This window comes from Eublepharis macularius, chromosome 10, assembly GCF_028583425.1.
Source record: "Eublepharis macularius isolate TG4126 chromosome 10, MPM_Emac_v1.0, whole genome shotgun sequence".
In the NCBI taxonomy this organism is placed as follows: domain Eukaryota; kingdom Metazoa; phylum Chordata; class Lepidosauria; order Squamata; family Eublepharidae; genus Eublepharis; species Eublepharis macularius.
In genome coordinates this window covers 17,646,428-17,671,225 of record NC_072799.1, presented here as the reverse complement: position 1 = coordinate 17,671,225, position 24,798 = coordinate 17,646,428, and the positions used below count along the sequence as shown (strand labels likewise).

Sequence of the window (24,798 nt, the reverse complement as noted above, 5' to 3'; positions counted from 1 at the left end):
CACCAACGGCGGAGGGGAACCGATACAACCGGGGGGTCCAATCCTCCCTCCAACCACGACGCAAGCTGATCAGCCGGTAGCCCCTCCACCTACAACGCAAGCGGGACCAACCCCGGGGCCGCGAGGTGATACGCCTCCGCTTCGTCCGCTACCACTCCATCCCCAACCATTACGACCGGCCCCTCATCAGCCGCGGCCGACGCAACCTATACCGAGAGGACTTTTTCCCCAGCCGCGCCCGGGAGTACCTCCACTGCGCCAGCCGCGACCGCACCCGCAACAACCTCTACCACAGAGACCACAGATGCCGCCAGCTCCGAGGCCCCTCGGCCCGCTAGATGTCTATCCAATGCCGGCGCCGGCCCCTCGACAAGACCTTCCAATGGGTTGGGTCAAGTTGGATGCTACGTTCGATGGGGACCCTTCCAAATTGGGATTTTTCCTAGTACAAGTAGTGCAATTTTTTAATCGTTGGGGGCATCTTTTCGGAAGTGAAGCTAGTCAAATCGAACATCTGGGGTCACGTCTTCAAGGCAAAGCAGCTGACTGGTATGTAGGACTGTATAACGTGGGGGCCCCTGAGTTAGATACCCTCCAAGGGCTGGTAGACGCAATCCGAGCTCAATATGAGGATCCCCTAGAAGAAACCAGAGCCCGAACAGAATTGCAGGCTATCAGGCAAGGCAGCATGTCGGCAAGAGACTATGCCGCAAAATTCCGACAACTCGCTGCCAAATGCCCAAGGTGTGAGGAATCCACCAAGATTATCATGTTTAAGCAGGGTTTAAACCCTAGATTGCTGGACAGAGCTTTAATGCAAGATAATCCTCCTACGCTGTTGGGGTGGATACAATTGACCTGTGAAGTAGAAAACCGTCTGATGGAAGTTCGTTTGGTGGAGCAACACCAACAACCTCCGGGCCAGAGACGCTCCTCCACTCCTGCTCGAGGGAGCCGGGGGGCTGGCTACGCTATCCGTGGAGCGAGAGATGCTAGATGGCAACAAGGATTGTGTTTGCAGTGTGGACAAAGTGGTCATTTTGCAGCGCAATGTCCTTATCGGCCTGTGCAAAGACCTCTGCTCCAACTCAGACGCCCAGCCCCCGCTGCCTACCCGGCGCCACCGCGCCCTACCCCAGCACCCAGAACGGCAAGAGGTAGGGGAGCGCCGAGAAGAAATCCCCCTGAGAGGGGGCTAGAACTGGAAGAAGTTATGGAATATGATCCAACGGCGATGGCGGGAGGGGAGAATCCAGAAAGCCCCTCCTCGGGAAACGAAATGGATCTGTCGTGAAAGGACCCAAACGGCAGATCAAACCTCAGTCAGTTCCGGTTCCGAACCGACCGTATGGGTCCATACTCTTCATACCAGTAACTTTAGTGAATGCTGACAGAAAGATGCATATCCGGGTACAAGCCCTCATTGATTCGGGCTGCTCTAGAGACATTATCGCACCAGCCTTGGTACACGGACTAGTACTCCCTGTCAAAGACTTAGACATACCGGTCATTTTCGAACAAATGGATGGCACTAACATGAATCCAGTGACTACAGAAACCATGCCAATCATCACAGGCATGGGACAACATTGGGAAAAAAGATCTTTCGTTATTAGTGCCACAGCAAAGTACCCCTTGATTCTGGGGAGCCGGTGGTTATGCGACCATAACCCCTACATTAACTGGGCAGAGGGAAGCATCACATTTACCCATGAGTCATTCAAAAGTCATCGGTGGGATCAAAATTGGGGAAAAGATCCAACCGCAACCGAACCGGCTCTCCTCTCCCAGGAAGAAATCAACCTAATACCCAAACAATACAGGGCGTACACCCAAGCCTTCACAGAAGAAGAAGCCAACTCGTTACCTCCTCACAGGAGGACAGACTGTGCTGTGGAAATTTTACCTGGCGCCTCACTGCCCAAAGGCCGCCTATATCCTATGAGTCCCAATGAAAGAGAGGAGCTCCGCAAATTCATCGACCTCAACCTTCAAAGAGGATTTATTCGGCCAGCTAACAGTCCCCATGCAGCGCCAGTACTTTTTGTAAAAAAGAAAGATGGGGGCTTGAGATTATGCACGGACTTTCGAGGTCTTAATGCGGTCTCTTCCAGCAATGCCTACCCTATTCCGCTCATAAGAGATCTACTCAACGTCGTGGCTCAAGGTAAGATCTTTACGAAATTAGATTTGAAAGATGCTTACTTTCACGTTCGTATTCGAGAGGGGGATGAATGGAAAACAGCCTTCAACACATCACTCGGCCAATATGAATACTTAGTTATGCCTTTTGGCCTGGCCGGAGCCCCCTCAGTTTTCATGTCCATGATTAATGAGGTGCTGCATGAATTCCTCTATAAAGGGGTAGTGGTGTATCTGGATGACGTGTTAATTTATTCAGAAACTGAAGAAGAACACGTAGATCTGGTGAAGAGAGTCTTAACCACCCTCATGAATAACCAGTTACCTATTAAACTCTCCAAATGTGAATTTCATAAAACGGAACTCACTTACTTGGGCTATTGTATTTCTAAGGAGGGTTTGAAAATGGATCCGAGTAAAATACAAGCAGTACTAAATTGGCAAACCCCCACAACTCGCAAAGAATTACAATCCTTCTTGGGCTTTGCCAACTTCTATAGAGAGTTCATTGCAAATTTCGCCCAAATCACACTCCCCCTAACTGAACTGTTAAAAACCAAAGATAAGGGGAGCCAAGCCAAAAAACCAAGCGCAAAACTGGCTTGGACGGTGGAATGCCAAACGGCGTTCGATCACCTTAAAACACAGTTTGTATCAGAACCCGTTCTACAACACCCCGACGACAGTCGCCCGTTCATAGTACAGGTCGATGCCAGCGACACGGCAATTGGGGGTGTACTGCTACAGCGGGGGGCGGATGAAAAGCTTAAACCCTGCGCCTTCCTTTCCAGAAAATTTTCAGAATCGGAAAGGAATTGGAATGTATGGGAAAAAGAAGCCTTTGCTGTAAAAGCGGCTCTCACTACCTGGAGACATTGGTTAGAAGGAGCCCGCCATCCGTTCGAAGTCTGGACGGATCATAAAAATTTAGAAGCCCTGCGCAGCCCTCGCAGGCTAAACGCCAAACAACTGAGATGGGCGGAGTTTTTCTCTAAATTTGATTTCACATTGAACTTCCTCCCTGGGAAAACCAACTTCTTGGCGGACGCCCTATCACGCATGCCCCAGCACAAAAGCAAAAGGGAGGAGACAATAGACACAGTCTTCTCACCTACGCAATTAGGGGGCGTGGTGACAACACGCAGCCGCACCACCCGCTTTCCCCAACCCGACCAGGGATGGAGAGAAAAATTAAAAGCTGAAGTGGAAAAGGAGGGGGACGATGTGCCCAGAGACAAACTGCAACAATCCAATCAGGGGGAATGGCTCTGGGGAGATCGCTTCTATGTACCCAAAAGCTTGAGGAAAGAAGTGTTACAACGCTGTCACGATGCTCCCACAGCGGGACATTATGGGTACTTAAAAACACTTCACTTGGTACAACGCCAATTTTGGTGGCCGGGCATGCGCAAGGACATTTCACAATATGTAGCGTCTTGCCCCATCTGTCTCAGCGCCAAATCCCGTAAAGGAAAACCTCCGGGACTCCTGCAACCCCTAGAAACGCCAAGCCGACCGTGGGAAATAATTTCCATGGATTTTATCACAGACTTGCCCCCCTCCAAGGGACACAATTGTATCTTAGTCGTAGTCGATTTATTCTCCAAGCAAGCCCATTTTATACCCTGTACTACAATTCCTTCGGCTAGAAAGCTAGCTGACATCTTTATAAAAAACATTGTAAAAATACATTCTTTTCCATCCAAGGTGATCTCGGATCGCGGCGGACAGTTCGTTGCCAACTTCTGGCGGGAGCTTTTACAACTTCTGGGTATTGAACAGGGTCTGAGTTCAAGCCATCACCCAGAAACAGACGGACAGTCGGAAAAAACAAATCAGATATTAGAACAATTTCTACGCTGTTATATTAATTTTCAACAGGACAATTGGTTTGATTTGCTCCCCTTGGCAGAATTCTCGTATAATAACAGCGTGCACGCTTCTACGGGAGAAACTCCCTTCAAAATCGTCTATGGCTTCCACTTCAAACCCTTCCCGTTCGAGGCGCTTCTTCCCCCTACTACAGCCTCCAAAGACGTCACCGAATGGTGGGGGGAAGCAGCTCAACAGTGGACGCAGGTTAAGAAACATCTCATCAAAGCCAAACAGGATTACAAAAAATACGCTGACCGCCACCGCGCGGCAGAATGGGAATTACAGCCGGGCGATCTAGTCTACCTTTCCACCAAGAATTTGAAAACAACCCAAACCAGCCGCAAGCTAGCATTGAAATTTTTAGGACCGTTTCCTGTTCGCAAAGTAATCAACAAAGTGACTGTTGCTCTAAATCTACCAAAGAATCTTCGTCATGTACATGATACCTTCCATGTGAGTTTGTTGAAAAAAGCCCCTCCTGCTGATCAATGGCACACCCGTGCACCTCCAATCCCCACTCTGATCGATGATCAAACCCACTATGAAGTTCAACAAATACTGGACTCTAAAATACAAAGAAATCAGTTGTTTTATCTCATTAGGTGGAAGGACTTTGACTCTGGGTTTGATGAATGGGTGAACTCTGTACATGTTCATGCCCCTAGATTGGTTAAAGCATTCCACTCCCGCTACCCACAGAAACCTGGGGGGGGAGCATCTTAGGGGGGGCAGAATGTCAGGACCAGATTTCCTTCTTGTGTGCCTTTGCTTAACCGACTCCATTTTTAATCCTTTCAGTGTTTAAGTGTTCTCTTCCAGGTGCCAAGGTTCCCAGGCAGCTATCTCACAGAAAAGGATTGTTTTGGCTACCACCGTTCCACCAAGAACCGGCCTTGGGAAGTTTCCGCGCTTTTGACTTCAAAGGGGATGTTTTGAGAACTGTGGGGGGAGGTTGGGCCTGCTGTGATCTGTTACTCTGCTCCTCATGCTTTGCCTTTCATTGGTAACAATGCACATGTACCATCCTGGACCTTGAGTTCAGGCTAGTGGACTATAATGAACTAATTCTTCAGTAAAAACCTTTTGGAAACAATGGACTGTTGTCTAATTGCAGAAGGTAGTCTGGAGTAAGAACGTTATCTAGCCACAAGTCTGACAACCACTATGCATGACCCTGCACCACTGAGCCACAACACAAACATCAGGAAACATCTGTCCCACAACACACAAATAGCAAAAAACAGTAACTCAGAAAGAGTCCTATAAACCTGTTAACACTTCATACTTGTTGACATCCGCTGTCCTGCTCTGCCTATTTCTATGTATACAACCACAGCCATACATCCCAGCCCACACAATAATTCAAATAACCATAGAGTTAAATGCTTTCCTCTTACAGTTCTCCCTCCCTATCATTGTTTTTTTTCTTGAGGATTTTCTTTCAGGCACTTTAAAACACCCTAAATCACTGGCACGTGCTACAGCATTCCTAGAAATGAGATACAGAGCCTATACAACCAGCCCAAGAAACATCTGAACTTAATCTGTCTATGATTCAAAGAGGATTTGCAAAGGTTAACAACAATTTAATGGCATTATATGGTCAAATATATTTCAAGACTTAAGACATTAACTTGGTTTCCTCTCCCCCTCACCCTTAAAATACACTCTAATGAAATCAGGTATCTTCACTGGAGAACTTCTGCTTTTAGCAGAAAACTAAGCTGCATTTCAAAAAAGAGAACTAAAACAAGAAAGTCAACTATGTACATTTTTGAGCAACACATTCCCAGGAAATCCAAGATGAAATCATATTTAGTGTCTCTGTTCAAACAAAACAAACCCAAAAGTGGTTCCAGTGTTATAGGCCTTATTTCATCAGAAAGAAAAAATAAAATTGCACACTTGCCTGGAGCTTTTTTTTAAATTTTAAACCCACATATATACAGAGGCAGGAAAAGAGCAAAAACATATATACAGAAGCAAGAAAGAAACATTTTTATGTTGCTCTTGGGGAAGCTCACTCTGAGAGCCATTTGTTCTCCCCGAGCAAGAAGCCAACAAAACATTTGAGAATCGAAATGTGATGAATTTTACCTATTTCCAAGCAAGTCATAACCATCTGCAAACAGTTATTTGTTATATAAAAACATTTTCCCTATCTTCCAATTAAAATAATTTTAAGAATAGATGGGTGGGGTAGGGGAAAGTAAGATTCTGTTTGTGGCTCAGCTACTGTCCTAGAGCCTGAAATCCAGAGAATGATGTAACTTTGAGTTCCCCACTGGAGACAAAAGCTGGGCATAAATGAAGTAAACAAATAAATTCATAGTTATTCGTGGGGGGTGGTCCTGAATCAACATTATTTGTGCTTCTCAAAATAGCCAGTGTGGTTTAATGAGAAGCGTGTTGTATAGGATTGCCAACTCTGGCCTGGGTAATTCCTGGAGATACAGGGCAGTATATGTGGAGGCTGGAATTTGTGGAGAGATTTCACCTAGAATCTGTGGCATACCATAAAGCCTACCCTCTGGAGCTGCATTTCCTTCAGGGGAACTTATCTCTATAGTCATCACTTGTAATCCTGGGAGAACTTTAGGCCCCACCTGGAGGTTGGCATGGCAACCGTAAGTGTACTTGGCCTGCGGTAGCCCACGTTCAAACCCTCATTCTGCCACAAAGCTTACTGGGTGACCTTGGCCCAGTCACACTATCTCATCCTAACCAACCTCACATGGTTGTTGTGAAGATTAAATGGTGATGGAATCATATTTGTTAACAGGAATTCCTTGAAGGAAGACTGTTTATCCACCATCAGTGGCTATTTGATAGGTTCAGGGCTTTTTTTCAGCAGGAACACGGTGGAATGGAGTTCTGGAACCTCTTGAAAATGGTCACATGGCTGGTGGCCCCGCCCCCTGATCTCCAGACAGAGGGGAGTTTAGATTGCCCTCCATGCAGCATGGAGGGCAATCTAAACTCCCCTCTGTCTGGAGATCAGGGGTGGGGCCACCAGCCATGTGACCATTTTCTCCAAGGGCAACCCACTGAGTTCACCACCTCTTTTCCCAGAAAAAAAGCCCTGGATAGGTTGCTTTAATTTTTCTTTCTTAACAGTTCAGTGCAATTGGCTTTTCGTGCATGGATGTTCTGACCGAGTTTTATTCCCTCCACACAGGGTTATCAACTTCAGGTTGGGAAATTGCTGGAGATTTAGGGGTGGACTGGGAAGGGACCTCAGTGGGATATAATGCCTCACTGCTGTGTATTCTCCACAGCAGCCATTTTATCCAGGAGAACTGATCTCTGTAATCTGGAGTTCAGTTGTAATTCTGGGAAATCACCAGACCCTCCCTAGAGGTTGGCAAATCTACCTCTCCCCTATCTTGCACTACTGCTCTGCTCAGCAAGTAACTGATTAAACAGGCAGTAAAATCAGTCACAAAGCAGATAAATCAGTCATAAATAAAGACCAGGGGTTTTGGGGGGGGGGGGAATCCAAGTGTTCATTGTTCATCTAAATAATGCTTAGCAACATTAATGGCTGCCCATCTGTTTGGATCGACAACATTTTCACATTTGTACGGTTTTGCAAAATCCCAGCACAAATTTCTGTTCAGCAAAAATTTGAGTCATTTGATGTTGACTCGAAGAGACTCTAAGATTGACTTGTATCTGACAGATGCAAGTTGACACCATTGAAGGAGTGTGCTGCAAAATTTCCGGCATCCCTAATAGGAACTAGGAAGGTGAAGGTCAAGACAGGGAGGAATGTCCAGAGTAGAAGCATAAGGAATCCCAAAAGGGCAAGAGGGCCAGTTGTGAACAGAAACTTTCTGCTGAGTAAACGGATCAGCCCACTTCATTTATAGTCTTAGCAGCCAATGTTAGCTAGGATTGCTGGAAACTAGTCAGATCAAGGAATGTCTGTATGCGTTTCTACAAAAATGGACAAAGGAAGTCTCCTCCTGCTCTCCAGGCCCACACACCATAAACTGCTGCAGAACCAAAGGGCCTGATCTTCAGAGCAACATTTTCAGACAAAAATAATACAATCTTCTGTAGCAGCTACACATAAGAATGCCAAACTGGCAAATGTACATTGTATGTAATTTTTTTCATCATAAATATTGAAGGACATATTGTTTTCAAGGCCAGTAAATCAATACTTTTCTATTTTTTATCGAAGACGAATTAATAATGAATAGCTCAAGTGACATCCAGTTTCATTATTTATAGGGAAAGGGGTAGCTCATGAATAACAAAATGAGCTGTGGTGTCTTCCTGTCTGTAGCTAATGTTTGACAAATAGCTAATTTTCTTTCCAGACCAATTGTTCAAGCATAAAAATGCAATTCCTAAATTCAGAGCATTAGGTCCATCACTGGGTCATACAGGTAAAGTGCTGGACAAACAAAAGTGTGAGAAGGGGCACTGCAACTGACAATTACGCTTCCAAGGAAGGATGCTGGCTGAGTGGTAGAGTACATGTTTTGTGTACAGAAGTTTTACCCCACTTAAAGAATTTGGGCTGCAGATAGGGTTGCCAGGTCCACTTACCCTCCAGGCGGGAGGTGAGACCCCTGCCACTTACCTCAGTGCTGGCCTTGCCCACGTGCTCCTGGCCTGCATGATGACATCACTTCCAGGAAGTGACAACATCACACAGGCCATGTGCTGCCCCGGGAGTGCTCCTGCATTCCTCAGCAGGCAGAACTGGATCATTGTGGAGGGGGGAGAGCACTGCCGGGGTGGCACAATGGGCCCTGGAGTGCTCCTGCACTCCACAGCGGCCCGATTCAGCCCGAATTGGGCCAGATTCAGGCCCAATTGGGGACAATTCAGGCCCGAATTGGCCTACTGCAGCATGGGAGCATGCCCTGGGAGGCGCATTCCCCGGCCTTTTCCCTGCCATCCAGGTAAATGGGGGCCGGGGGTGGAGGGTGGGAGCAGGGGATCCCCACCCTGAGTGGGGGATGGGCAAACCTAGCTGCAGATAGTAGGCCTTTATATCTGGGGGGAATCCCACTGCATGTACCAGTAGGCTTCCCAGGAGCCCACTTCTGGTGGGCAATCTCCCATCAATTAATGCCTCTGCCTGATGATCCGCAGCTGATCAGTGGGAGGAAGCAGGCCAACAAAGTGAGAAGGTTTGTGATCGTCATTCCCATGTGATGATATCACTTTCTGAGGCCTATTTGACACTCGGCCAAAGGGGGCCTATAATGCTATGTTTTTGATTGAGGGCTAAAGGACTGGCCCTGACACAACAGCATCACTTCCAGGTCGTGTCCGAAGTGTCATCATCACATGGGACGATGATCATGCACATGTCTGCCAGTAAGTTCCTACCACCCCACCCCTATTTCCCAACAGTTGCTAGGGGACCTGGCAACTCTACATTTCAGGAGTGCAAGCTACCCACAATTCTCTGAAAAGAGAAACACATTTTCAAACTTTGGTATTTGCAAACAGAATGGTACATTTTTCAGGGCACAGGTTTGCATATACTGAAGCCAGTGCACATTTCCCTATCCAGTCAAAATGATAACCGTGAATGCTGGTAGCATCAGTGGCAGCATACACTAATAGTACACACAGTTGTATCCAATACAATACAATACAATATAATACGTCTGCCACAGATCCTGGAGGGACTTTGCCTTTCAGAGCAGATGATACTGACAGCTTGTTTGAATTTCTTTTTAAGCTGGTTCAACTTGATGTATGTTCAAGAATTATAAGTTCTCTTCCGCTTATGGTGAACTTGAGTTATTTGACATTTAAGAAATCAGCATTCTTTATCAAAACAGTTATTATTGCCTAGAAAAAGTTGTTTCTTGTCCACCCTTAAGTCTCTAGAAAGGATTGGTTTCAATAGCCCATGTCCTTGTCCGGCATTCCCAGAAGGAATTCCAAGGGAGCTTCCTGGTATATGATAAATTTCGAAAGATCTAAGGAATCTAAAAGAGCAGCCACTTTTCCTTCCACCTCTGCATTCCATTGGACCGGTCTGAGTGTATTCTGGGCTCTCAGGAGGGAAGCTTGATGTTCTGGAAAAGATTTCCCTGGCAAACCTACCTGTCAGAGCAGGTAACTTGGTAGAGAATGTTTAGCCTCAATATACTATATGAACCAATGGCTTAACTAGATATAAGGCAGTTTCAAATGAAACTCAGAGAGATAACACTTTTCTGTTGGGTGGGGGTTTGTAAATATTACAAAGGAGAGATCTATGAAATCCCTGAGACAAATTTCACTTCCCTAAGAATGATCCAGTTAGACATTCACTGTGGGACTGCCCTGCTTGACAAATATTCTCCTCATGAAGTTGGGCCACATTCTACAAACTTTTGGAATGCTGTAAAAGCAACTGTACTAGGGCTGCCAAGTCCTTACTATTAATCACTGGGTGTTGGGGGTAAGGGGCACTCACCCCTCTTGTTTTAGCATGCGCACGTCAGTGCACCTGGGCACCCATGGCTCCCCATGAGAGTCCCAAAGTGTGATACTATCACTTCTGGGTCACACTGGAAGTGATGTTATTGCCTTGAGTGGGGGACAGAGGCATTTGTGCCAGTTCTCTAGCCTCCTTATCAGGGTCCTGCCAATCACAGGCAATCTCCAGGTGTTTTGCCTCTTCCTTCTAATTGTCAGCAATCAGTAGGCCGAGGCTACAATCACTGGGACATAGGCAGCCATTGGCAGAAACCTGACAAGCCTAGACCAATGGGACATCAAGCCCAGCATCCCGTTCCACACACTGGCCAGCCAGACACTACTGGAAAAGGTCATAAAGACCTGTTTCAAAGAAGCTTTTTGTCAAATAGCTGACTTTTTAAAGGATTCTTTTGATGTTTTGTTATTTATTTATTTACAGCCTTTATACTCTGCCATCAATATAGTTCTGGAGGCAGTTGTCAGTAAAAGGGATTTGAGATCAGCAAAACCATGGACAAGAATAAGTGGGGAATTTAAAAGAACCACATCATAAAATCTGATAATAGAGTGGGGGTGCAGGGAGTTGAGCGTACAATTAGCTGCAGTGCAGTCCTAAGCAGACTTACTCCCTTCTAAGTCCACTGAAGTTAATGAGCTTAGAAGGGTGTAAATCTGTTTAGGATTGGACTGCAAATCCACCTAAGTCCCGGGAGGACAATAACGTTTTTAAGCAAATTTATGTTTTGGAGGGAGTTCCACATGGTGCCACAACAGAGAAGGCCCTGTCCCTGGTGCTTACTTTAATTGTGACTGTATATAGATGGGCCTTTGAACTTTTATGCTATGCTGTTGTAGTTAGCTCTTTCCATTAACTCTTGTATAGATTTAGTTGATTTATCTTGATTTTAATTTGTCATGTAGGGGTGCCAACCTCCAGGCTACAGAGGTCAGTTCCCCTGGAGAAAACGGCAGCTTTGGAGAGTGGACTCTATGGCATCCCGTCCTTGCTGAGCTCCCTCCCTTGCCCAAACTCTGCCTTCCCCAGCCGCTGCCCCCAAATCTCCAGGAATGTCCCCATCCAGAGCTGTCACCCAGATTGTCATGTGATCCTACATTGCTGTGAGTTGCCCCATGGCCTCATTTTGTGTCCAAAGATGTGTGTGGGGGGGGGGGGGCGGTAAATAATAAAATAATCCTACAAATGTTTTCATCTTAGTAGGACTCACCAAATCCACTTAAGATTTGTGTACAGTAAAATTCATTGGGAACTCTATTATTTGCCAAAGTATCTGACAGCTCATTTGGAAACAACCCTCAAGTGAAGAAACCAAATGATTGTATCCTATTTTAGAAATAATTAACTTTACTGTAGACATGTTTTCAGTGATGCAGAAAGTTGGAAAAGGGCCAGTCAAATGAGGAAATACCTAACCACAGCCTCTAAATCTGCTGATTTGGGATTGGTCGGACAAGCAAAAACACACACTTCTTTGCCTCCGATTGCTAAATCCTATCGTTCTTTTAATGTGTGATTTTGCACCAAGTAAGGCATAGAGGTGGTTTCTAAGATCATTATTATTTTTCTTGAGTGGACCTGGCTGACTGCTCATAGCAAGATTCCATTATTTATGATATTAAAATATTAATGCCTTGCCTTCCCATAGCGTAAGGAGGCTTACAAAGTCAAATTAAAAAATGAATACAATGAAACCCTCCATAAGCCTCCCCTGTCCCTAAAAATATCTGTAGCCTAAACATCACTAAGAACCCTAGGAGTAGCTTTGCAGCGCCTCATACCTGTCCACTTGTGCCATCTTTAGAGGCCTTGCTTTGGAAACCTCCACCAGTTGAGGCTAGACAGATGGCAATTTAAGAAAGGGCCTTCTTGGTAGTGGCGCCAAAAGCTTTGGAACAATCATGCAGTTATGAGAAATTTGGAAGAAGTTAGGTTAGGGTTAGGGGATAGCTTTTTGTTCTGGTGGTGACAATCAGGGATACCTCATACTACAACACTTTTGCCATAACTTTAATAAAAACATGAGAAACTGAAGAGTTTGACATAAGGCTCAGGGGTAGCAATGGTTAGAAAATATGGTCATTAAAATACAAAACACTGAAGGCTGAAAAATGACTATGGTTCCTCCTTTTTTGGCCTGGCTCTAGGGTTGCCAACTCTAGTTTGGGAATTTCTTTGGAATTTGTGGATGGTGGCAGAGGAGGGAGGAGTTTGGGATGGGAGAACACTCAAGTGGGGACATAATGCCACAGAGTTCTCCCTGCAACGTTCCTATTTCTTCCAGGAAAACAGATCTTTGTGGTCTAGAGATGAGCTGTAATTCCAGGACCACTCTAGGACCGACCTGGAAGTTGGCAATCCTATCTGACTACTAGAACCAAATGAAATTTGTCCAAATCTGTTCTTGTCAGGAATGTCTCCTGTCATACTTTGCAAGGCCTGGTTGGTTCTGTGTAACTCTGTAAGGATTCTTTGATTCTAGGTTGCTCTGATGTAGCAGCATGCTACATGCCGGTAACAGCATGCTGTTTCTTTCTCAGAGCCTCGCTACAAGTGACATTTTGCACGTGAAGGGCACTTGATCATTTTCGCAAGTCTTTCTGGGAACTGAAGTCCCTCTCCCCCACCCCTTTTCCTTCTGTTCCATCCCCTCTCTGTTAGAATGGCTGCCTGAAGAGACAGAGAAAGCCTACAGCAACAGCAGCTTTTGCAAATTGTCTTGCTCGGGGAGGGGGGGGGAATGCTCTGGAGAAAGCTGAGAAAGTTGCAGCTGCCCGCCCCCAAAGATCATTGAGAGCAGGCTTGTGACTGGAGGAACCATTTGCAAAAGATGCTGTTGCCGCAGGCTTTCTCTGACTTTTCAGGCAGCAATTCTAACAGTTCTAACAGAGAGGGGAAGGACACTAGGACTTCACCGACATGTCAGCTTTCTCCAGAGCATCCCCCACCCCCCAGCAAGACAATTTGCAAAAGCTGCTGTTGCCGTAGGCTTTCTCTGTCTCTTCAGGCAGCCATTCTAACAGAGAGGGGAAGGAACAGAAGGAAAGGGGGTGGGGGAGAGGGACTCCAGTTCCTAGAAAGACTTGCGAAAATAATCAAGTGCCCTTCACGTGCAAAATGTCACTTGTAGCAAGGCTCTCAGCCTGCAGTTTATCTTTCGTCTGGGAGGCTGAGAAGCTCTCATATCCTCTCTGCTGTGTTTTGCTGTTCATCTATTAAACTTAGCTGTTTCCTGAAGGGGGGTGGGAACTTTGGGGCTGGGTTTATAATCCTATATACGTTATGTGCTTGTAGAAAAGCGCCATCCCTGGCAAAGAATGTAACAGTGGATGAACTAGTAGCTTATCAAATAAAATACTTTAACTCATGCAGTTCCTGGACTCGTGCAGTGAAGTTTCTGAGAGTTACTTGGCAGAGCCTTACAGTTCTAGAGGTTGGGATATTCCAAGTCCCTTGTTAGCAATCTTGTGTGCTGGCATCCCAAACAGAGAGAAGACTTTAATTGCAGTAATTTGAAAGTGATTGAAGATCATCATGTAACCCATTTAGAGTTAGAAGAACTAGCCGTAAAGCTCCGAAGTTCCCCCATTCCTTTTGTTTTGTTACAGAGACTAAATTACTGCTCTCTGGGAGAAGCAAAACTCCAACACTTAGATTATTAAAAAGATCATTTAGTCCCCATGAATACTGTAAAGCTAAGACAAGGCAGCTGAGTATAGACTACATATTCACAAGATGAAAACAATACACTCCCAAATGCAGCCTAACAGCATAATTCTCCTGAAGGGAGGTGTTTTTAGATACGGGCTTTATTTATGTTCAGTTTTATTATTCAAGAGTTTGGTCTAAGAACAGGCGGATGAAAGCAAGAAAAAAGATTCTCCCTACTATGTCGATTCATCCTCAAGAGTTATGCCTCTCCCTAGATTCATCACTGTTGTTCTCTTCAAAGTTTTAAACTACTTGTTGAACATGAAACTCTATATGCAGCTGCCACTGAAAATGGCAGCCCTGTCTCTCCCCCTGTAATGCATAGTCAGACTAACTGGTATCATGTCCTCCATATTTTCCTGCTATAAGCAGTCAACAATGTGGAGTATGGAATGAGGATGTGCAGGGAAATGTTCCAGATAAATGTGCAGGGAAATATCACAAGTAAATGATATACGGAAAGAGGGCAGAATTTGACATGGAGCTGCCATTTTCAGCAGCAGTCCTGTAACAAGTTCCACATTTAGTTGTTTCTGAAAGCACCAACTCCTTTAAAAACGTAGAGCTGAACTAGAGAAGCATGAAACTCTTCACGTTATTTTCACATACTTTCCCAGCTTTCAGTCCCCTGGTTTCAGAAACAATCTAGTGTTGTGCTTATAGCACTAGAATACTAGACTGGGAAGATCCGGGTTCAAATCCTCACTCACCCACACCATTAAATGGATGATCTTGAGGTAGCATCTCTATCTCTCAGACTAACCTACCTCGTAGGATGGTAGCAATAAATTCCTGGTAGCCATTTTTGACTTTCCTGGAAAGGGTGCTTTCAGATTTCATTGTTGAGGGGCAAAGATTCAATATTCAGATGAGCAAAGATTTTTATGCCTGTTCTTGACTATGATTAATATTAAATTCTAAAACAGGAGTGTATTTTAAAAACCACTATGGTTCTTATTGTACTTCACAATAAACAAACACAATGTCAATGTTGACAGTGGCTTAGATCCTGACTTCTTTTTCCACTTACAGAAATTACTTCCATCTGCAGAAGTTTCTCCCTTCCCTTAATTTCTAGTAATCCCCCCTCCAACAACTAATCCCACCCCCTTTTTTGTTCCTGTGAGCTCTCTGATCCCTGAGGGCATGAGTTTGGTGGATAGTGTCAGGGTCTTAGCATCCCCTGCCATACTTCAGGGGCTTGACAACCCCCTGAGCTGTTTGGTAAGAGCCTGGGCCAAGGACTGGACTCTAATGGACATTGTGCTTTTAGTTTAGAGACAACTGTGGCTGTCTTCTCTGTCTCTGTCCTGTGAAAGCGTGCAGAGGAGGGGGGCCCTCCTGAGCTTATCTGCCTGTCTCCAACTCATCTGCCTGCCTCCAGCTTTCAGCCTGAGAAGAAGATCCGTTGTCATGGATACATAACCTTGGAACTCCTGAACTTTCTAAAACATGGGATGGGAAGTGGGAACCTAGGCTAGGATGGCAGCTAGCGGGGTGGGAACTGGGCTGTACTTAGAATTCAATATAGGCTTGGGGCTTGGCGCAGAACTTCATCCCTGGCAATGAATCTGTAATGGATTGCTGAACTAGTAAACTATCAATAAAGCTTTAACTCATGCAGTTCTGGACTCATGTAGTGAAGTCGTTGAAATCTACCTGGCAGAACCTTACAGATAGACCAGGTTGCAGTCGGAGCAGAGAAGCGCTAACAGTCCCTTTCAACTAGTGCAGCTCTGCTTGGGCAAAGTAAGACCCCAGTGTTAATAACACAAGTCCAACAGTTAACCTCTCTCTCACCTGTGTGTACCTGTGAACAATGCTGTTAAGTCGACTTCCGGTTTGGGATCCATGGAGGTCTAACGCAGCTCCACTTGCGGAGCTGACCGGACTGCCGTTTTAACCGGCCGGCGGGGTGAAAATAGCCCGCGGCCGACTGCTCTCAGGCGGAGAGCAGGCAAAGAACGCTCAAGACCCTAGGGTGAGATAGATCTCGGACGAGGGGGGGCTCTACACAACGGGTCCCCTCTCGATCCTTGAGGTCCCCCCTTGCGACGGGTCGGCTACAATCTCTGCGGCAGTTTTGGGGCCAATTCGGCTGGCATAAGACCTACATACCCAAGCTTCGATTGGGGGAAGAAGCTGAGAGGAGAACTTAAAATCGAAACAGCGATTACAACCCGAGAAAAGTGAAGAGAAGGTAAAGATCATTATCTTCCGATACGGGACAGATTGACAAAAACAGAGAGGAAAAAAAAGTAGATTTTTAAACTGCAACAGACTAGTGAAAAGGAGGGGAAGACTCGGCAGGAGTTGTATCTGAAAAGAGACTAAGTTTAAAGAAGTTATTAAAGAAAACGGACTATTGTTTTGAATACCTGTGGCTTTGGAGCTGTGAGAAAAAGACACCATCGCGAGATCTGCTGTGGGAAGACGGGAGACAGGAAGTGCGTAATAACAATAGAGTGGCTGGAGAGAAGCAGCCCTTGCAGGAGGGCAGGAAGAAGGGAATCGCCATCTTTGAAAGGGGAAGGGTCGCGGCTTCAGCGGAAAAGGAAGTAGGCCATCTTGGATTACAAAATCATAGAGAAACCATAGAGAAAAGACGCCCGACATTTTGGACTCTTTAAAATTTAATTTTTGCAAGAAGACCGGGACATTTAAAATAAAAAGACTTTAAATTTTACGCCACGGAGTTAAGGAAGAGAGCGGACTCGTGGGAGCGAGCTAAAGCAAGCCCCACGATGTCAAAAAAAGAGTGGCAATCGGCAATAGAAAACCTGGATAAAAAACTTTTAGATGTGATTAAAGAACTTAAGGACACGAAACTGGAACTGATTAAAGAGGTTAAAGAGGTTACACAGACAGTAAAATCGGAGCTGTCAGAAGTGAAAAAAGGTATGGAAACAATACAAAGTGAACTACAAGGAACGCAGCAGAGAGTTAAAACAGTAGAAGACGCGATGGAGAATTTAGCAGACACGCAACAAACAGAGATGAGACTGGTGAAGGGGAGAATGTCAGTTGCAGAAACTAAACACATGGAGAAGCAGCTACGTTTTCGTGGCTTGCCAGAAGTGGAAGGAAAGTCAGCGCAAGAACAGAGGACTGAGGTGTTAGCTGAATACCTGGGGAAGGAGGAGGAGGAAGTTGTGGCTATCCTAGATGTGGCATATCGTGTGAACTCGAGAATTGCAACCCAGAGGAAACTACCAAGAGATGTGATTGTGCAGTTTACGACACGAAATATGAAAGAGAAGATTGTGACAAAACAGTTTCAAGATCCATTGGAGATTGATGGCAAGACGATCATTATAATGAAGGAACTACCTAGGTCAGTGTTATTGGACCGGAAAAAATATAAAGTGCTAATTCAGATCTTGAAGGACATGAAAATCAGGTACAGATGGGAGTTACCAGAAGGAGTGTCCTTTGAGTTTGGAGGGGTCAAAAAACGTATCAGATCTGAGCGAGAGATGGAGCGATTTATTAAGGACAATGAAAAAGACTTACCAACAAGATTATGAGCATGGAATGTAAAGTAATATCTTGGAATGTAAATGGACTAAACTCACCGAATAAGAGGAAAAATATTTTTCACTGGCTACTAAAACAAAAATGTGATATTGTTTGTTTGCAAGAGACCCATATTAGAAAGCAGGATGTAAAATATTTAAAATCTGGAAAATTGGGCAAAGAATTTGTAGCGGCCTCCAACAAGAAAAAAAGAGGAGTGGTGTTGTACATAAAAGAGGAGCTACAGCCAAAATTTGTTATGAGAGATGTGGAAGCCAGATTTGTAGCAGTGGAATGTATTTGGAATTTAAAGAGAGTGTTGGTAGTCGGACTTTATGCACCTAACGGTGCAAAAGAAAGCTTCTTTGAGGATTTGAGGAAGCATTTAGATGACCTTTCATATGACCAGATAATTCTTGCTGGAGACTTCAATGGAGTGACAGACTTGGAACTAGATAAAAAGACTACAACGGCACAAAAGAAAAGAGGACTACTGCCAAAGCTCTTTTTTGAGTTGATTCAACAAGAGACTCTCGAAGATGTATGGAGGAGAGAATATCCTAAAAGTAGACAGTTTACTTTTTATTCTGCAAGGCACTCTACATTATCAAGAATTGACATGATCTGGGCCTCAAAAGACTTAGCGTTATGGACTAAGGAGGTAGAAATAATGCCGATGGTAGGCTCAGATCACAACCCAATTATGTGGAAACTAGGAAAAAGGAGAAAGAGGAAAGCATGGAGAATAAATGAGGACTTGTTACAGGAAAGAGAGAATATGGAAATATTGAGAAGAGAGACAAAGTTTTTCATACAATATAATGTGAATAAAGAAGTACCAACCAATAAAGTTTGGGATGCTTATAAGGCGGTTATAAGGGGCATACTAATGGACTTAAATGGTAGAGCAAGAAAGAAGAAAGAGGAGAAAAGACAAGAGATTGAGGAGAAAATAAAAGCCAAAGAAATACAGCTAAAAAAGAGACCAGGGAAAAAGAAATTATACCAGGAAATTAAAATACTCCAAGAGCAGCTAACAGCAATGAGTAATAAAGAATTGGAGTGGAATCTTAAAAGACTGAATCAAAAAGCGTTTGAGGGTGCCAATAAACCTGGGAAGTACCTGGCATGGCAATTGAAGAAGAGAAGGGAAAAGAAAATAATAAACAAAATTTGTGAAGACAACAAAACGTATCTGGAGCAGACTACCATTAGTAGAGCCTTTTATAAATTTTACGCTAAGCTGTACAATAAGAAAGAAGTAAATAAAGAATCAATAGCGACATATCTGGAGAAAACCAAACTTCCAGAAATCTCGGAAGCTTGGAGAAATAAATTGAACAGTGAAGTAACTGACGAGGAAATAAGCAAGGCAATACAATCCGCAAATCTAGGAAAGGCGCCAGGGCCAGATGGACTTACGGCTAAATTTTATAAGACAATGGCTAATGAACTGGCACCATTCCTAAAAGAGGTGATGAATGGAGTTTTTAGGGATCAAAGGATTCCAGACACTTGGAGTGAAGCGAACATATCATTGATCCCAAAAGAGGGCCAAGACTTGACTAACGTGAAAAATTACAGACCTATATCGCTACTTAACAATGACTATAAAATTTTTGCGAAGATATTGGCGGAGAGACTGAAGGGATGGCTCTCGGAAGTTATAGAAGAGGAACAAGCAGGCTTTTTGCCAGACAGACAAATAAGAGATAACTTAAGGACAGTGATCAATGCTATTGAATATTATGACAAGCGTTGTGATAAAGAGGTTGGTTTCTTCTTTGTTGACGCTGAAAAGGCGTTTGACAATTTAAACTGGGACTTTATGTTTGCCACTATGGAAAAGCTACAATTGGGAGAAAGATTCATCAGAGCAATCAAGGAAATTTACAGAGACCAGACTGCAGCAATTGTGGTGAATGATGAAGTGACTAAGAAACTGACGATTAGTAAAGGAACAAGACAAGGTTGCCCGTTGTCTCCACTGTTGTTTATTTTAGTATTGGAGATTCTGATGATACAAATACGACAAGATGAGGAAATTCGTGGAATAAAAATAAAGGACTATTCATATAAGGTCAGAGCATTTGCGGACGATATAATGTTAATTGTAGAGGACCCATTGGAGAACATGCCAAGAGTGATAGATAAGATCAAGGAGTTTGGGGACTTGGCAGGTTTTTATATCAACAAAAAGAAGTCAAAGATATTATGTAAAAATATGACTAAGCAGAAACAACAATTGTTAACGGAAACAACGGATTGTGAAGTAACAAGCAAAGTGAAATATTTGGGAGTTGAACTGACTGCAAAGAATATAGATTTATTTAAAAACAACTATGAAAAACTATGGACTCAGATAGAGAGAGACTTGATTAAATGGAATAGACTGAATTTGTCATGGTTGGGCAGGATTGCAGCAGTTAAGATGAATGTGTTACCAAGAGTAATGTTTTTGCTACAGACAATACCAATCATCAGAGACTCTAAACAATTTGAAAAATGGCAGAGGAAAATATCAGATTTTGTTTGGGCAGGCAAGAAGCCTCGAGTGAAAGTAAAAGTTTTACAAGATGCAAAGGAAAGAGGCGGAATGCAACTGCCCAATCTGAGACTTTACCATGATGCAATCTGCCTAGTTTGGTTGAAAGAGTGGATGACATTAAAGAACAAGAAACTATTAGCCCTAGAGGGATATAAAAAAATTTTTGGATGGCACGCATACCTATGGCATGACAAAGTAAAGGTCAACTCGATGTTCCTGCACCATTTTGTACGGAGAAGTCTATATATAATCTGGAAGAAGTACAGAATTTACTTACAAGAAGGAACTCCCTTGTGGGTGGTTCCATATGAGGTGATAGATCCGAGAGCTGTTGATAATGAACAACAATGTTTAACGTACAAAGAAATAACTAAAACTGAAGCATCTAAACTTAGAATAAAGACGCAAGAGGAACTATCACCTAATTACGACTGGTTCCAGTATAGACAGATCAGAGACTTATATAACTCGGACTCTGTAAAGGGGGGTATACGAACAGAGAACTCGGAACTAGAGCAGACCCTTCTTAAAGAAGATAAGAAACGAATATCCAAGGTATACCAAGTACTGTTGAAATGGTATACCGAGGACGAGACAGTTAAAACACAGATGGTGAAATGGGCTATAAACTTTAATAAAGAAATAACAATGGAGGCATGGGAATACTTGTGGAAAACTACAATGAAGACAACGACATGTACTAATATTAAAGAGAACATTTACAAAATGATCTATCGTTGGTACATGACACCAAAGAAGATTGCGCTAGGGAATTTGAACACTTCTAATAAATGCTGGAAATGTAAGAAGCATGAGGGCTCCCTCTATCATATGTGGTGGTCATGTGAGGTAGCCAGGCAGTACTGGGGGGAAATAATAAGAGAAATGAGTGAAATTTTACAGTTTCAAATAAATAAGAACCCAGAACTCCTGCTACTAAACTTGGGAATGGAGGGAATTCCAGCCCATCATAGGACGTTAACATTTTATATGACAGCAGCAGCTAGACTTTTGTATGCGCAAAAATGGAAAGTACGAGAAGTGCCAACTATTGAAGATTGGATCTACAAATTGCTGTACATGGCAGAGATGGACAAGATGACAAGAAAACTGAGAAATCTGGACTCAGGGCAGTTTAACACAGATTGGGAGAAGCTGAAACAATATTTGGAGAAGAAATGGGAGGTGGGAGGAAAACTGTGGCAGTTTGAGAACTACTGAAGTATAATAAAAGTATAATAGAGGGGGGTGACTTTACCGGGAGAGGAAGAGATAAATGTGAATTTATAAGCAGTTAGATTAACAGATTGATATATATATAGATATATATAGGTTAATAGATAGAATATTGATAGAAAATAATTAATGATAAGGTTTAAATATAAGGACTGAGTAACCAACACTATTTTCTTTCTTTGATAAGATTTATATAATGCACCAAACTGAATGTACAGAAGAGTCAAATTGATTGACTATGTGATGAGCTATATAGAATTACCATAAAAAGATAGAATGAGTAATATATAGAGAATAAGTCAAATTGTTTGATTTAAGTGTAAGATTTTTATGGTTTATGATATATAGGTTTATGATATATAGAAATATTTAAAACTGGAAAATGGGATAAATTGTTTATCTAAGATGGAAACAAAGACTTACAGTTTGGGTATATAACAAGAAAAGTAGTTAAGGATGTACTGCTTAATATAATGGAGAATGTATATCTGTTTTAGATAGAGGAATTTAATAGAAGTAAGGGAAAAGGGACAAAGGGTGGGAAAGCTGTTGGAAGTCAACAAAAAGGGGGGAAAGGGAGGGGGTTAGAAATGAAAAATTTGGGGAAAATTGGATGTAAATGTAAAAATAACGGATTCTAACCCAATAAAAAAATTTTTCAAAAAAAAAAAACCAATGCTGTTAAGTCACTGTCACGGCTAACTTATGGTGACCCCAGAGGGTTTTCAAGGCCTCAGACGCTCAGAGGTTGTTTGCCATTGCTTGTCTCTGCCTGCTCTCCCATCCATATACTTACCACGGAAAACTCTGCTTAGCTGCCAAGATTTGATGAGAGTGGGCTAGGCTGAGCTATCCAGGTCAGGGCCTTTTTCAAAACTAATGGAGTACTAGTTCAGAGGCCCATTTAAATGAACATAGTAATCTTCTGCGCTGTAAAACCAGGGACAGCCAGAAATGTAGGTGGCTCACACAGACCTTGTAAGACAAAAAGCAGAGCCTCCAGACTACAGGTCAAATACTAGTAACTGGCAGCTGTAATGCTTTCATGGGGAGCTCAAACTTCAAATTCAAAACTCTGAGACCCAGTTTGGTCTAGTGGTTAAAAGCAGTGGGACTCTAATCTGTAGAACCGGGTTTGATTCCCCACTCCTCCGCTTGTAGCCAGCTGGGTGATCTTGGGTCAGTCACAGCTCTCCGGAGCTCTCTCAGCCCCACCTACCTCACAGGGTGATTGTTGAGGGGATAATAATAACATACTTTGTAAACCGCTCTGAATTGACATTAAATTGTCCTGAAGAGTGGTATATAAATCGAATGTTGTTATTATTATGAATCTGGCTTTCCAAGAAGCACTCAGCCAAAATCTTGTATTCATTTGGGTTTTCAGCCTAAGTTTTCCCTAAATAGGGTTTCCGTTCCCCCAGTGGGGGCAGGGGATCTCCTGCTCCCACCCCCACCCCCCACTACTACTCACTTGGCTGGCGGAGGGGAAAGACGGGGGATTGGCCTCCTGGGAGCACTCCTGGGGCTGTGTGATGATGTCGCTCCTGGGAATGACGTTGTCATGCCAACCTGGGAGCGCTCCCACACTTCACTCAAATGGTAAGCCATTTGAGCCCCAAACAGAAGAGGTGAGTGCCGGGTCCCCCCTCCGACCAGGAGGGTAAGCAACCCTATCCCTAAACCAGAGGATTACAGCATTTTAAAGAACCATAAGAACAGAATAATCCTTAAAAATATAATGTAAAACTGATAGAGAATTTTTTAAAAAATTAAAGTTCCATTTGAAAGCTATTAACACACTGATTTGGAGTAATAACAATAAAAACAACAACAACAGTGTGCTCTTCTAGATACATTAGTGCCCCACTCAGTGCAGTGAACAAAGTCAGAAGGGGAATTATTATTATTATTATTATCCCCACAATAAAGCTGAAGAACTGGCACAGAGAGGAATGGCTTACCCAAGGCCACCGTCCTGAGCTCATGGCAATAGCGATAGTCGAACCAGCAGACTGCCGATTTGCATCCCAGCCACTTAACTATTATGCTACGGAAGCTCTCAGATTTATACCAAGCCTGACCATATTTTGAGGGCCAACAGAGTTGCCACCCTCCAGGCGGGAGCTGGAGTTCTCCTGGAATTAAAACTGATCTCCAGACTACAGAAATCGGTTCCCCTGGAGAAAGAGGAAGCTTTGGGAGGGGAGACCCAATGGCATCACGTACTTTCTGAGCTCCCCTGCCCAAACTCCACTCTCCCCAAGCTCTACTTCCACATCTCCATTCTCCAGCAATTTCCAAAGCCAAAGCTGGGAATCCTAGGGCAAAATAATGAAGTGCTTTCTCCGTGGGGAAAGAAAAAATCCAGTTTTTACAAAGTAACGTGACAGAGAGGCTGGAGTGGAACTCTTCTTGACATCTGCCTTTTTATATGCAGAGAACCTTTTTGCGCAGAACGTTCAGACCTGCAGTGGAAAAGCCCAGAAATGCTACCTCAGTGAGAGTTAGGCCATAGACATTCTGCTGGTTTTATACTGCACTACCATTCCTCTGTTTCAATTTCAGACTTTATTGGTTCACGTCTTTCTCTCCCTGGTCATGTTTTATTGTTTTACTTTATTACGTTCCCCAGGCGCCCACCTCCACCCAGCAGGAATAACATATAAATAAAAATATTACCATAAAAAAAAAAACATCAGCTACAAATATTCCGGAGTATACATCCCCAGGGCCTGGTATCCAGATTGCTGCACATGTGAATACTTTATTTTTAAATTACAATTACTGCTTGCTTATAGAAATACTGGCTGTACTTGCAAACTCGCACCAACAACTAATTCAGATCAACTGGTGATAGGTTATCCTGGGGAAAACAGTAGCAACAATAACTGAAGAAAAGGCAAACTTGGCTCCAGTTAGGGTTGCCAGCCTCCAGGTGGTGGCTGATCTCCCAAAATAGGCCACAGAGATGAGTTCCCCTGGATAAAATGGTTGCTTTGGAGGGTGGACTCTATGGCAATATACTGCACCCTCCTCAAACCCCACTGGCTCCACCCCCAAAATCTCCCGAAATCTCTGTTTCTAAAGCTGGCAACCGAGCCCCAGTCCAATACAACGCCAGCATCCAAAACTTAAGCATCTGAAATTTAGAATATTTCAGGCCAAGATCCGGCACAGTTTTAAATTACAGGGAGGGCCCATTTACGCATATTTGCTTCTGAACAGTGAATAGACTCGCCAACTAGTTTTACTGGCCTCTGCAGCTCCTGTGCTTTTACCAGCATCTATTCTTGACTTGCAGAAATGTAGC

General features: G+C 43.7%; 1 protein-coding gene across 2 annotated transcripts in view; it reads right to left on the bottom strand.

Annotated features, from left to right (window-relative positions):
• Positions 1 to 24,798, bottom strand: part of ARHGAP24 (Rho GTPase activating protein 24) — a 426,579-nt gene that overhangs the window by 347,369 nt on the left and 54,412 nt on the right. The window lies entirely within an intron of this gene.